We start from the raw sequence: 13,961 nt of genomic DNA, 5'->3' as shown, positions 1-13,961 counted from the left end.
TCCTAAAAGGCTCTCACCTCCCAGGTCTCTGGTACATTCTACAGGGTCCCCCTACCTCATACCTCCCGAGGTTGCCTGTTTTTATTCTTTCTGCTGTCCCTCAGGGATTCAGTCCTGTTTCCTGTCCCCCAATACCTGATCATGTTCTCCCTCTTCCCCTCCGTGCACCCATTCTCAACCAGGTCCCTCCTTCCCTCTGCCCCCATGATTTCTTTCTTCTCCCTCCCAAGTAGGATTGAGGCATCTTCACATGGGTCCTTTGATTTGTTAACCTTTTTGAGTCCTGTGGATTGTATCGTGGGTATCCTGTCCTTTTTTTGGCTAATATCCACTTATTAGTGAGTGTATACCATGCATGTCTTTTGGGTCTGAGTTACCTCATGCAGGATATATTCTAGTTCCATACATTTGTCTGCAAAACTCATGATGTCCTCATTTTTAATAGCTGAGTAGTATTCCATTGTGTAAATGAACCACATTTTCTGTATCAATTTTTTCCTTGTGGGACAACTGGGTTGTTTCAGCTTTTGGCTATCACGAATAAGGCCACTATGAACATAGTGGCACATGTGCCCCTGTGGCATGGTGGGGCCTCTTTTAGGTATATTCCCAAGAATGGTATAGCTGGGTTTTCAGGTAGATTTACTTCTAATTTTTTGAAGAAATGAATTAAGATTGATTTCCAGAGTGGTTGTATCAGTTTACAATACCATGAGCAATGGAGGAGTGTTCCCTTTTCTCCACATCCTTTCTTTCTTTCTTTTTTTCCATCTTTATTAACTTGAGTATTTCTTATTTACATTTCGATTGTTATTCCCCTTCCCGGTTTCTGGGCCAACATCCCCCTAACCCCTCCCGCTCCCCTTCTCTATGGGTGTTCCCCTCTCCACCCTCCCCCCATTACCACCCTCCCCCCAACAATCATGTTCATGGGGGTTCAGTCTTGGCAGGACCAAGGGCTTCCCCTTCCACTGGTGCTCTTACTAGGCTATTCATTGCTACCTACGAGGTTGGAGCCCAGGGTCAGTCCGTATATAGTCTTTGGGTAGTGGCTTAGTCCCTGGAAGCTCTGGTTGCTTGGCATTGTTCATATGGGGTCTCGAGCCCCTTTAAGCTCTTCCAGTCCTTTCTCTAATTCCTTCAACGGGGGTCCCGTTCTCAGTTCAGTGGTTTGCTGCTGGCATTCGCCTTTGTATTTGCTGTATTCTGGCTGTGTCTCTCAGGAGAGATCTACATCCGGCTCCTGTCTGCCTGCACTTCTTTGCTTCATCCATCTTATCTAATTGGGTGGCTGTATATGTATGGGCCACATGTGGGGGAGGCTCTGAATGGATGTTCCTTCTGTCTCTGTTCTAAACTTTGCCTCCCTATTCCTTCCCAAGGGTATTCTTGTTCCCCTTTTAAAGAAGGAGTGAAGCATTCGCATTTTGGTCATCCTTCTTGAGTTTCATGTGTTCTGTGCGTCTAGGGCAATTCAAGCATTTGGGCTAATAGCCACTTATCAATGAGTGCATACCATGTGTGTTTTTCTGTGATTGGGTTACCTCACTCAGGATATTTTCCAGTTCCCTCCATTTGCCTATGAATTTCATAAAGTCATTGTTTTTGATAGCTGAGTAATATTCCATTGTGTAGATGTACCACATTTTCTGTATCCATTCCTCTGTTGAAGGGCACCTGGGTTCTTTCCAGCTTCTGGCTATTATGGCTGCTATGAACATAGTGGAGCACGTGTCTTTGTTATACTCCACATCCTTTCTAACATGTGCTGTCACCTGAGTTTTTGATCTTTGCCATTCTGATTGGTGTGAGGTGGAATCTCAGGGTCATTTTAATTTGCATTTTCCTGGTCACTAAGGACTTTCAACATTTCTTTAAGTGCTCCTCAGCCATTCGAGATTCCTCTGCTGTGAACTCTCTGTTTAGTTCTATACTCCATTTTTTGATTGACTTGTTTATTTTTTTGTCTTTAGCTTTGTGAGTTCTTTTTATCTTTTGGATATTAGCCTTCTATAAGATGTGGGAATAGTGAAGGTTTTTTCCCCCCCCAATCTGTAGGTTGCTGGTTTGTCCTATTGTCTTTGTCCTTTGCCTTACAGTAACTTTCTTGTTTCATGAGTTCCCATTTATCAATTCTAGATCTTAGAGCCTGAGCCATTGGAGTTCTGTTTAGGAAATTTCCCCTGTGCCAATGAGTTTGGGTTCTTTCCCACTTTTTTGTCAATTAGATTCAGTGTATCTGGTTTTATGTTGAGATTCTTGATCGAATTGGACTTGAGCTTTGTGCAAAGTGACACACACACACACACACACACACACACACACACACACACACATATATATATATATATATATATATATATATATATATATATATATATATATGAAATTTTTCTACATACAGACTGTCAGTTAGACCAGCACCATTTATTGAAGATGCTTTCTTTTTCCATTCAAAGATCAAGTTTCTGTAAGTGGTAGTTTTATTTCTGTTTCTTCAATTCAATTCCACTGATCACCCTGTCTGTTTCTGTACCAATACTATGCCGTTTTTATCACTATTGCTCTGTTATAGCTTGAGGTCAGGGATGGTGGTTCCCCTTCTTTTTATTGTTTTTTTTTTTAAATTCCTTTATTATGTATATGAATACACTGTAGCTATATCTTCAGACACCAGAAGAGGGCATCAGATCCCATTACAGATGGTTGTGAGTCACCATGTGGTTGCTGGGAATTGAACTCAGGACCTCTGGAAGAGCAGTCAGTGCTCTTAACCGCTGAGCCCTCTCTCCAGCCCTCTTTTTATTGTTAAGAATTGTTTTTGCTATTCTGGCTTTTTTGTTTTTCCAGATGAAGTTGAGAATTTCTCTTTCCATATCTTTGAAGCATTGTGTTGGGATTTTGATGGTGACTGCATTGAGCAATGCTTTTTTTTTTCCTTCAAGAAAGGAAGCATTAAAATTCTACTCAGGGAGTCTGGATATGTTTACACACAGGTTCACTTACATCTAATGATCCTAAGTTAAATAAATCCCATGTCTGAACATGGTCACAGTCTAAGAAGCAGAGATCTTTAAAAGAATTCTTAATTCAAAGTCATTCAGAAACATATGGAAATTGTAGAAATGATGGACAGAAATCCCTCGTACTGTAGGTCTTAGCAGAAAGTCAAGTACACGACATTGTAAAAATAGATTGCTCAGGACGCACTGATACCTGTTAATCATAATGTATAATTTAACAGATATATGTATCAATGCCGTAATTCTCATATACAAAGAACAGAGAACACAAATACAAAAACTTCTAGGAAAACTCAGGTATCAGCTCTGTGAATGTTCTTTTTAGATGAACAACTATGATGAACTATTCTAACTTCAAATTGAGGCTGCTTTTGCCTATAAGGCTGGCTCAAAGGAAGGCCATAGCTGCTTCCATGAACTATCATAGGGACTGCATGTTAACTGACCTTGAGTGCTGTCTGTCTTCTGGCTGTGACATCAAGGTAGGGTGTGCTACTCTTTGTAAACTTTATTTTTATTACATAGTGGTGGGTGGGTATTTGCCTGCACTTATCTCTGCACAACACCTGCAGAGGCCAGAAGAAGACATCAGATCCCTTGGGACTGGACTTACAACAGTTACTGGCTAGCTACTGTACAGTGTCTGAGAATGGGATCCATATCCTCTGTAAAAACATGCCGTGCTCTTACCTGCTAAACCATCAGTCTAGCAACTGCTTTTTCTTTAACATTTATTTTTATATATTTTAATTAAATATATTACATCATTTTCCTCTTCCTTGTCCTTTCTCCAGTACTTCCTAAATTCTTCCTAGCCAATTTCTTTCTCGTTTCATATGTGTGACTAAGTCCGCTCAAATATATTAATATAACTTGCTGTCTCCATGTGTGTTGGCTGTGTGAATATGAATCCACTGAACAGGTTGTATTTTGGGATAAACATGTAGGGAGCTCATCCCTGGCTGATGCTGCTTCCTTCACTTTCAAGAGAGTTCCACTCTTTAATGAGGAGCAGGATGTGGGGGCACAAAGGTCCTTGCACCCACAGATCCAGGGTAACCAGGAATCTTAAATATACAGAGGCTTGCACTCAATGAAGAAAATAAAATACCTGCATGCAACCTAAAAGGCTGGAAGTGGACTTTCTTAACGACCCAGTGACCTTTTTGCTCTCTGTGTAGGCAGACCTCACGTAACTTTTGCCGTGGAGTCCAACCTTACCCAAATTCTTTAAAATGACTGTCTTAAACTCCTTCCTTCTTTCACTGTTACCAATCATTAGGGCACATGTCACATGTCCCTTATGCCCTGTTGACATCTCTGCTATTGGTCAGAAACCACATTAGCCAGGTCTTTTACCTGTAGAACCCACTGTCACAGTCACATGTACTTTGTAAAAGGGGTTCTACGTAAGCACACACTAAGCTTTACTGTGGACTTAGAATTGGACTGATTTTTGCCTGGAATCCTTTTCCCAAACTGTAAATGGGTTTTCAATTTGCTAACAGTGAACCACGTGATATTACACTCTCTGAATTCTGATCCAAGTTGATAAAGTCAGTGTGTACCTGGATTTCTTTCTCATCTTTTAGTGTGGTTCACTTTCCTGTCTCTTACCTGCTGGGGCCTACTCAATAGAACTCTGGCCCCCAAGTGATCTAGAATGCCTTTGACTGAAAACATTATCAAGAAAAGAAATCTTGCAGTAGAAAACAGCTCAAAAGCTTAGAGAACTGAAATTTCTTATGGTGCACCCAAGTTTCGTCTTTCTCAGTATATAAGGCCACACATTACTATGTGTCACTCCAGGTTCAGGAATTCTCACAACATCCCCTGGCCTTCCTGGCCAAGAGGCATGACTGGAGTACAAAGACAAACATTTAGACAAACACTCATACATAAACAAATAGTGAATAAATTTATTTTTATTAAAAAATAGAGACAATTTATACCATAAAACTTATTTCTAAAGCTGGGTATGGTAGAGCATTTCTTCAGTCCCAGTACTGAGGGCAAAGAGGCAGAAAGATCACTGTGAGTTTGTGAACTACATTGTACACACACACACACACACACACACACACACACACACACACACAGAGTATGGAAAAGAACAAAAGTAAACCATATACATTAAAAAAGTACATTGAAGTGTTGTAACAACACACTCCATCTAAAGGTTATTTCATGTGCTTGCCATCAGTCAGCATATAACCATTTTCAAAAATGAATATTGCCAGGCATGGTAGCACATGCTATTAATTCCAGGACTTTGGAGGCAAATTCATATCCATGCTGGTCTATAAAGTCACTTTCATAGTACAACCCATCTAAAATGAAATTAAATTTTTTTCTTTTTTCTTTTTTTTCGGAGCTGGGGACCGAACCCAGGGCCTTGCGCTTGCTAGGCAAGCACCCTACCACTGAGCTAAATCCCCAACCCCGAAATTAAATTTTTTAAGTGAATATTGTTCTGGTATCTAAAACCGGGAGCAACCATTCAAGTGTAATGTCAATTTTATTTTACAAGTAGGCCAAACTTGCAGTCTCTTCTCAGTTAGAAGAGAGAAGCATTCCTGATTAAATGCAGGGGAGCCTGATTATACTTAAACTCAAGGCTGAGATACATAGGAAATGATTACAAAAGCAGACGTTTTACATTTAATAATTTAGTAAACTATCAACTAGTTCACAGAACACACCATGAAACAATGGAAACAAAGTGTGATGTATAAATCGAAGTATTATTGAGAAAGAACAAATCAAATAAAGTTGACTTTTAACTTGGAACATGATGAATGAAAAACACCGTAGGAAGCAATATAGAACTAAATAGAAGTTTAATGGTTTTAGCAGGAAAAGAAAGGGAAAATGTCAACTGTCCTTTAACAGGTATAATTTTCTTAATTTGGGTCTCATTAAGAACCCCATATTACCTTGATCTACTAAGTATACTATAATGTATAACACATATTGAATCTGTAATATATATATATATATATATACATATATATATATATATATACATATATATATATATATATATATATATACACAAAGCTAAACACAGAATTCTGAATGGAGGAATCTTGAATGTCTGAGAACCATTTAAAGCAATGTTCTAAGTCCGGTGAACCTATAACATGTCAGTGATCCAGGATATTGGGATGGCCAATGGGATGATTTGGTCCGAGTCTATGTGACAATTTTTGTGTGTGCTGTGGATGGCAAAACCAGGGAAATGAAGCTATATCATCCCCATTCGACAAAGAAGATTTGAGTTTCAACACTGGACAACTAACTGGCCAAAGGCCAGTCTTAGCTTGGAGTGAGTTTCTGAGGAAAGTGTGTATGGGAATGGATGTGAATCCAAGTCAGTGGCCTACGAACTGCTCGAGACAGCTTTCCAGGTTCCTCTATGTTCTGCTTTCTCTGGAGTTCTCCAGATACCCACTCCCCTCTCTATTTTCTGCTCTAAACAGTTTTCCAAGTTTTCTCTCTCACTATTCTAAAAGATTCTCTGGATAACTCATCACTTGCGGATCATAAGCCCAGTCTTTTATTTTACATATTGATCTAGCCATTTACTCCATGTTCCCACTTCATTACCCTGTCAATTGGCACCCAGTGACTGCAGCCCCTTAATTCTTAGCAGACAGCAAGCATACGTTTTCTTTTAATAGTGCAAAAGAATTCAGAGATCTGCCTCTGTAAGCACAGATGATAAATTAGCTGGGTGGGACCCAAACCCGGAATTACTATTTCTATCACACCTGGGCCTAACCTTGCTCTGTCCCAGGTCAGCCTTGAACTCAGAAATCTGTGTGTGTAGGCATAAAAACAAAAATTTAGCTGGATGGGATCTCTGGCTATTACCACTCCCTACGTTTCTTTATCTCCTTCCTCATCCCTCTGACAAGTTGGCTCAGCTCAGCTGCTTTTGTTCCTTTAGATTCGTGAAACCTCTAATATAGTTCAAACCTCTCATATAGCTCATAGTGCATTCTTATTTTTTGATAAATTGTGCATTTTCGAACCCATGTTTTTAGAGTTCTTTTCCACAGCCTTAAGGGCTGTCCAGAACATCCTAGCTAATGTTACCATTCTACTGAAATATTAGCCACGTCTTTGCCTTCCAGATTTGGGTTCCTTCTGGTTACCATGGAGTCATTAACGTTAATGGGGGGGTATTCATTGATGGACAAATGTAAAATATTATTTACATTATTACATTATTATACAAACAACAACAAAAGCCTTTATACCCACAGCAGCCACTGACACTCATAGAGGCCTTTGTCTGCCGATCCTGTCCCAGGGGCAGGAACCATGTCATTCTGTCCTTACCAGGCAGGACTCAGCAACACCCAGTTATTTATGTCATTGGGTTTTTATTGTGCTTTTGGGTTGCACTGTGCAATGGTTCTTCCTCTTTGGAAGAAACTATGTAACTTCACTTTGATTTTTCAGGAGTCCACAGTTAAGAGAATGGATATATTAAAGAAACAGTGATTCTTTAAAGTGTTGACATTTTTGAAAGAAATAAGGACTTTTAAAAGTTGGACTGTGCTATATCATCATAGAACATAAAATCCTGAGATTAATGTAAAAAGCAAAGGTTAACAGTTGGTAATTGTGTATTTGTTGAGTTGACAAGATGTCAATTATAATGTGTGTGTGTGTGTGTGTGTGTGTGTGTGTGTGTGTGTGTGTAATGAAAAAACTGATCAGTTTTGGGGAAGGAGATACCACAATTCAGAAAATGCATACAACAAATTGTACTGCAGGAAACTCTGTAGTGCAATTTCCTGCATAGTGATTGATGTGCTCACTGTGAACTCTTGGTAGTACTGAGAAGTATTAGAAAGATGGCTGAACATGAGGCTAGGCAGCAATCCAGGAAACAAAATTCTTCCATTGATTTTATTACACTTCCTGGCTGCATGATTTTTGGTCTGCTTCAGTTTCAGCCTTTCTTCCCTACATGATGCACTGTATGCTCTATGTTCAAACCAAATACACATTTTCTTCCATGTGTTGCTTTTAGCTATTCTCTTTATCACAGCCATAGAAAACCAACCAGAGCACGGTCCTTTATTCTGTAAGTGTTGACATGTGCGTATCAAGGTTTGTGTTTGAGGACAAAGGACAAGATTTCATACATTCTTACATTCCTTGCAATGTTTAAGACTTTGCTCTTGTGGTTTCTTATTATGTCTTTCAGGTTAGATGCCCTTGAGTGTTCAGGTATTCTCCCTGATCAAACCTGTATTTCACCATAGGAAAACTAGGAATAAATGTGTGCACTAACATGTCTGTTATGGTTATGGCTTTTGTGCATTCAAATTGTGGACAGAACAATTGTTTGAAAGCACTTTACACACAGAGCTATGTTCACACCTGAAGTAACTCGCTATTAAGGAAACTTTTTCACACTGTAAAGATTCAAGAAATACACAGTGCATCCTAGTTAATAACACTGTGAGTTCTTTAAATCAAAGAATGAAAGATCCTTTTTTACTGGTAGTAGGTACTGCTGCAAGTTTCCATTAATTATGTCGAGATCATTCACAAATAATTATTTGAATATTCCTTTTCATCCTTTCAGTCCAGGGTAAAAGAGTGTCAAGCACTTCGGTTTAAACCGAGTGTCAAATAAAAACACAAGGCCAGGCCTTTAGGACTTTCCTAAAGGAACAGTTATAAGTAGTGATCAATTCTTTTCCTAGGAACCATGGGTCAAGAAGTACTTTAATATGGCATCGCCAGGTGTTATCGGGAACAAAACCACTATGCTATAATAACCACAAATTTTGTTAATGGTCTGTTTTTTCTAATGTTGTATATTATGGGAGAATGTCATCTTGGCAGCAAAGTTTCATCCCCATATCTTGTTACTTCTCTTTGGGATGTTCATGTGAAACACCAGGTTTCAGGCTTTGTCTTATTGTTAGATATATTGGGAAGGTTATTCCTTTGAAGTTAGAATTTCAATTTTATGTCTGATAACAGCTTTGCCAGATGTGGGGTATGCCTGTCAACAAAGGTGTCTACATACACTTATTTAGAAAGGAAATACATTTAGAAATAATAAAAAAAAGTTTACCTTTGTGACATAAAGCACATAATGGAGCCTTCATTGTAGAAGGAGAATCCTTTTTAACTCTAATGTCAAGTTATGTTGCATCTCATGAGATCTCAGGAGGTGACTCTGCATGTAAAAGCAATGCCCATCGAGTCTTATAACTTAGTTCCTCGGAATCTCGTATGATGGAAAGAGGTGGTTGACATAACATATCCTCTGAGCTCTTCATATGTGGCATTGCTATCAAAGTAAAGAAAAATAGATGAACATAATAAAAAAAAAAAAAAAACTCTGAACAGAGTTACTTTCACGGACATCTGAAGCTGCTTAGTTAGAAAGTTATCCAGCAACCTTAGGAAAAATGATTTTTCAAGGGTAGCTGTAATTCAAGTTGAAGCCTCCTCCTCACTTTGGAAGATGTAATATTCCCTCCATCGGTGATTTCCTGATTTGCAAAGGGAAAAAAATGGTTCCCCTCCAGCGCCCCTGTGGAAAGGGCAGCCTCAGGCAGCGCCGGGCAAATTCGGACCCCCTCCGCCGACCTCGCCGCGAGCCGGTGCCAGAACCGCCGTCTTTAGCTGGACCGCAGCCACACAGGGAAGACTTCAGCCCCAGAACCGACGGGACCCGGTCTCCATCGGCGGCGGCCTTCAGCGAGCGGCGGCCTTCAGAGGAGCTCGCTCCAGCATCTTGGCTACTCTGTCCCCTGGTCACGAAGATGTCGGCCTCCAACGTCAGCTTGCTGCACGAGACCTGCAGGCAGGTCGCGGCCGGAGGGTGTGCAGCTTGCTTTTGTGCTTCCCATGGGACAATTTTAAAGTGGATGACAATGGAATGCAAGATACATTAAAACGACTCACAAAGGCCTGGAAGTCATTGTTATGGAGGATATTAGAGCTTAAATAGGAACATAGCAAAGTCAGATCCTCTCCTAACCTGGATGTGCTTCTGGGAGGAGTTAACCACTGTTAAGAACATACTCTTGAATCTGTTAGCTTCTGCATCAGGTAAAGAAACCACGAGGAGAGCCCTGACATTTTTCAGCTTTGATGTGGAAAAATACATATGAATGCCAATATGCTTAGAAGAAGCAAACCCAGCCCTGAGACCATTTGTCATCAAGCATTGATTGTAACTCTGTTTTATTATGGCATACAGGAAGAAAGCCGAAGGCCTGAAGAAAAATCAAAGGCAAGAAACATGAACACAATGGGAAGAGCCTGTCTATTCCCTGTTTCAAGCAGACATGCTCGACACTGCAGAACGGAGTGATGCTCAACTTACTCACCCGCCTTCTAGAATACTTTATTAGTTTTTGTAGTCAAACCCACGTATATAAGACCTTACATGTTCAATACAGTGTGTTACCCCTGTACAAATGGAAAAAACTTAAGTTCAACATTTCTAGACCAATATGGCTGTTAATTTCTGTACAGTGCCAACTCAACACAGTAAACGGGGGTGCTTTTTTCGAAAGTTGACAGCACAGGTAAAGTTTCAAAAAATTCAAATTATATATCTGTATATATATATTTATATTTGTATAAAAAGACCAATAATAGCAGTGTGTTGTGCATCAACAGCAGCAGCAGCTTTTCCAGGTTCTGCAGTCATCTGAACAAGGCTGTAGAGACATCCAGCACACTCCATTAAAAAAAAAAAAAAGTAAAAAAACAAAACCCGAGAAAACAGCACAGTTCTGTTACTCTTGTGGTACCTGGCACCATTTTTTTTTTAAATTAGCTTCTCAATCATCATCTGGAAAGAAAACATTCTGAGCAACATCATTAAAAACAGCTCTGATAAAGCACGGTCACTACTACGTATCATAAAGCAGGTGCAGGCTGTTTTACATCCACAGAGGTATGATACAGTACTGTCCTACATCTATAATACTAGAGGATACAATTTAAAAGGCATTATTTGAGACTTGATTCTACTTTTCCAGCAGAGGGCCCAAAGGATGGTGTGACACAGCTTTGTAAAGAAACATACTCTAGACAGGATTTCCTTTCACTAGTGGCACAGTTCTAAGGATTCATTCTCTCCATGAATGTCAGCTAAAACCGTTATTAAAAAAATGAAATATCCCTAGAACAAAGCCGTATAACCACCGGATTCACATGAGGATGACCTAGTGGAGACAAGCTGGACCTCACCTTACCAACAAGCTATCAAATCTGTTATGTTTAAACAGTGAGACCTCCAAGGAAGGAAATGCCAAGTAGTGCTTCAAAGCTTCGGCCCACAATCAAGCACAGCATCCTTTTCAACAGAAGCAGAAGCTCATCTGAATATGCTCATGGATGCTGACATCAACATTTAATCATCTCCTCACTCATCCAGGAAGAGGGGGAGATCAGTTACTACTGTACTTTATTGTGTTCAACCAAATCACCATGTTACAAAAATAGCAAGCTGCCATAATAAAAAATAAGGCTCCTCTATCCAGCACCAGATAGCATCATTTTACTTTCAAGCCTAGAAATTGCACACTTGTATATAAACCAATCGAAGATGAGGATTGAGAGTTCATCTTGGTGGATTTTTCCTTCGATGAATATGAAGTGTCCTTCCTTATCTTTTTTGATGACTTTTTTTTTTTTTTTGGTTCTTTTTTTCGGAGCTGGGGACCGAACCCAGGGCCTTGCGCTTCCTGGGTAAGTGCTCTACCACTGAGCTAAATCCCCAGCCCCTTTTGATGACTTTTAATTGAAAATTGATTTTATTTGATGTTAGAGTGGCTGCTCCAGCTTGCTTCTTCTGACCATTTGCTTGGAGGGTTGTTTTCCGGCCTTTCACTCTGAGGTGGTGTCTGTCTTTGTCTCTGGGGTGTGTTTCCTGTGGGCGGCAGAGTGCAGGGTCCTCGTTGCGTGTCCAGTTTGTTGATCTATGTCTTTTTATTGGGGAGTTGAGGCCATTGATATTGAGAGATATTAAGGAGTGGTGATTGTTGCTTCCTGTTGTGTTCATATTTGGATGTGAGGTTGTGTTTGTGTGCTTTCATTCTCTTTGTTTTGTTGCCAAGACGATTAGTTTCTTGCTTCTTCTGGGGTGTAGCTTGCCTCCTTATGTTGGGCTTTACCATTTATTGTCCTTTGTAGTGCTGGATTTGTAGAAAGATATTGTGTAAATTTGGTTTTGTCATGGAGTGTCTTGGTTTCTCCATCTATGTTGATTGAGAGTTTTGCGGGATACAGTAACCTGGGCTGGCATTTGTGTTCTCTTGGGGTCTGTGTGGCGTCTGTCCGGGATCTTCTGGCCTTCATAGTTTCTGGGGAAAGGTCTGGTGTGATTCTGATGGGTCTGCCTTTATATGTTACTTGACATTTTTCCCTTACTGCTTTTAATATTCTTTCTTTATTTTGTGCATTTAGTGTTTTGACTATTATGTGATGGGAGGTGTTTCTTTTCTGGTCCAGTCTATTTGGAGTTCTGTAGGCTTCTTGTATGCCTATGGGTATCTCTTTTTTTAGGTTGGGGAAGTTTTCTTCTGTGATTTTGTTGGGGATGTTTGCTGGTCCTTTGAGCTGGGAGTCTTCGCTCTCTTCTATACCTATTATCCTTGGGTTTGATCTTCTCATTGAGTCCTGGATTTCCTGTGTGTTTTGGACCAGTAGCTTTTTCTGCTTTACATTGTCTTTGACAGTTGAGTCAATGATTTCTATGGAGTCTTCTGCTCCCGAGATTCTCTCTTCCATCTCTTGTGTTCTGTTGGTGAAGCTTGTGTCTACAGCTCCTTGTCTTTTCTTTTGATTTTCTATGTCCAGGGTTGTTTCCATGTGTTCTTTCTTGATTGCTTCTATTTCCATTTTTGATTCCTTCAGCTGTTTGATTGTGTTTTCCTGGAATTCTTTCAGGGATTTTTGCGATTCCTCTCTGTAGGCTTCTACTTGTTCTCTAAGGGAGTTCTTTGTGTCTTTCTTGAAGTCCTCCAGCATCATGATCAGGTGTGATTTTGAAACTGGATCTTGCTTTTCTGGTGTGTTTGGATGTTCCGTGTTTGCTTTGGTGGGAGAGTTGGGCTCCGATGATGCCATGTGGTCTTGGTTTCTGTTGCTTGGGTTCCTGCGCTTGCCTCTCGCCATCGGATTGTCTCTGGTGTTACTTTGTTCTGCTGTTTCTGGCCGTGGCTAGACTGTCCTATGAGCCTGTGTGTCGGGAGTGCTGTGGACCTGTTTTCCTGTTTTCTTTCGGCCAGTTGTGGGGACAGAGTGTTCTGCTTTCGGGCGTGTGGTTTTTCCTCTCTGCAGGTCTTCGGCTGTTCCTGTGGGCCTGTGTCTTGAGTTCGCCAGGCGGGTTTCTTGCGGGGGGGGGGGGGGGGGGGTTGGTCCTGCCTGCGGTTCCGGGGCTCGGGTTTGCTCGTGGGGTGCTGCCTGAGTCCTCTCCGCGGCGGCGGCGACCGGGAGGATCTGCGCCGCTCTTTAAGGGAGCCTCCGTGCACCAGGGTTCCGGATGACGTTTGGTGTTTTCCTCTGGCGTCTGGGTGTGCGCGGAGTGCGGTCTCTTCTGGTTTCCCGGGAGTGTCCGCCTCTCTGGGGGTTTGGCTCTCCCTCCCGCGGGATTTGGGTGCGGAGAGCTGTTTGTCCGGTCTGTTTCCTTCAGGTTCCGGCGGTGTCTCGGGCGCGGGGGTCCTGCCGCCCCTGGGCCCTCCCCTGCGGGAACCCAGAGGCCTTGTGCGGTTGCCTCTTGGGCCGGGGATGTGGGCGGGGGTGGGCAGTGTTGGTGGTCTCCTCCGCTCTGCAGCCTCGGGAGTGCCCACCTGATCGGGCGGTGGGGTCTCTCTCCCTCGGGGTTTGGGAGCGGAGAGCTGCTGCGGGCCGGGATCCGCGGGTGTGGGACTTCCGGTGAAC

The sequence above is a fragment of the Rattus norvegicus genome, chromosome 1 (assembly GCF_036323735.1).
Source record: "Rattus norvegicus strain BN/NHsdMcwi chromosome 1, GRCr8, whole genome shotgun sequence".
Classification (NCBI taxonomy): Eukaryota; Metazoa; Chordata; class Mammalia; order Rodentia; family Muridae; genus Rattus; species Rattus norvegicus.
This window is presented reverse-complemented; position numbering follows the sequence as displayed.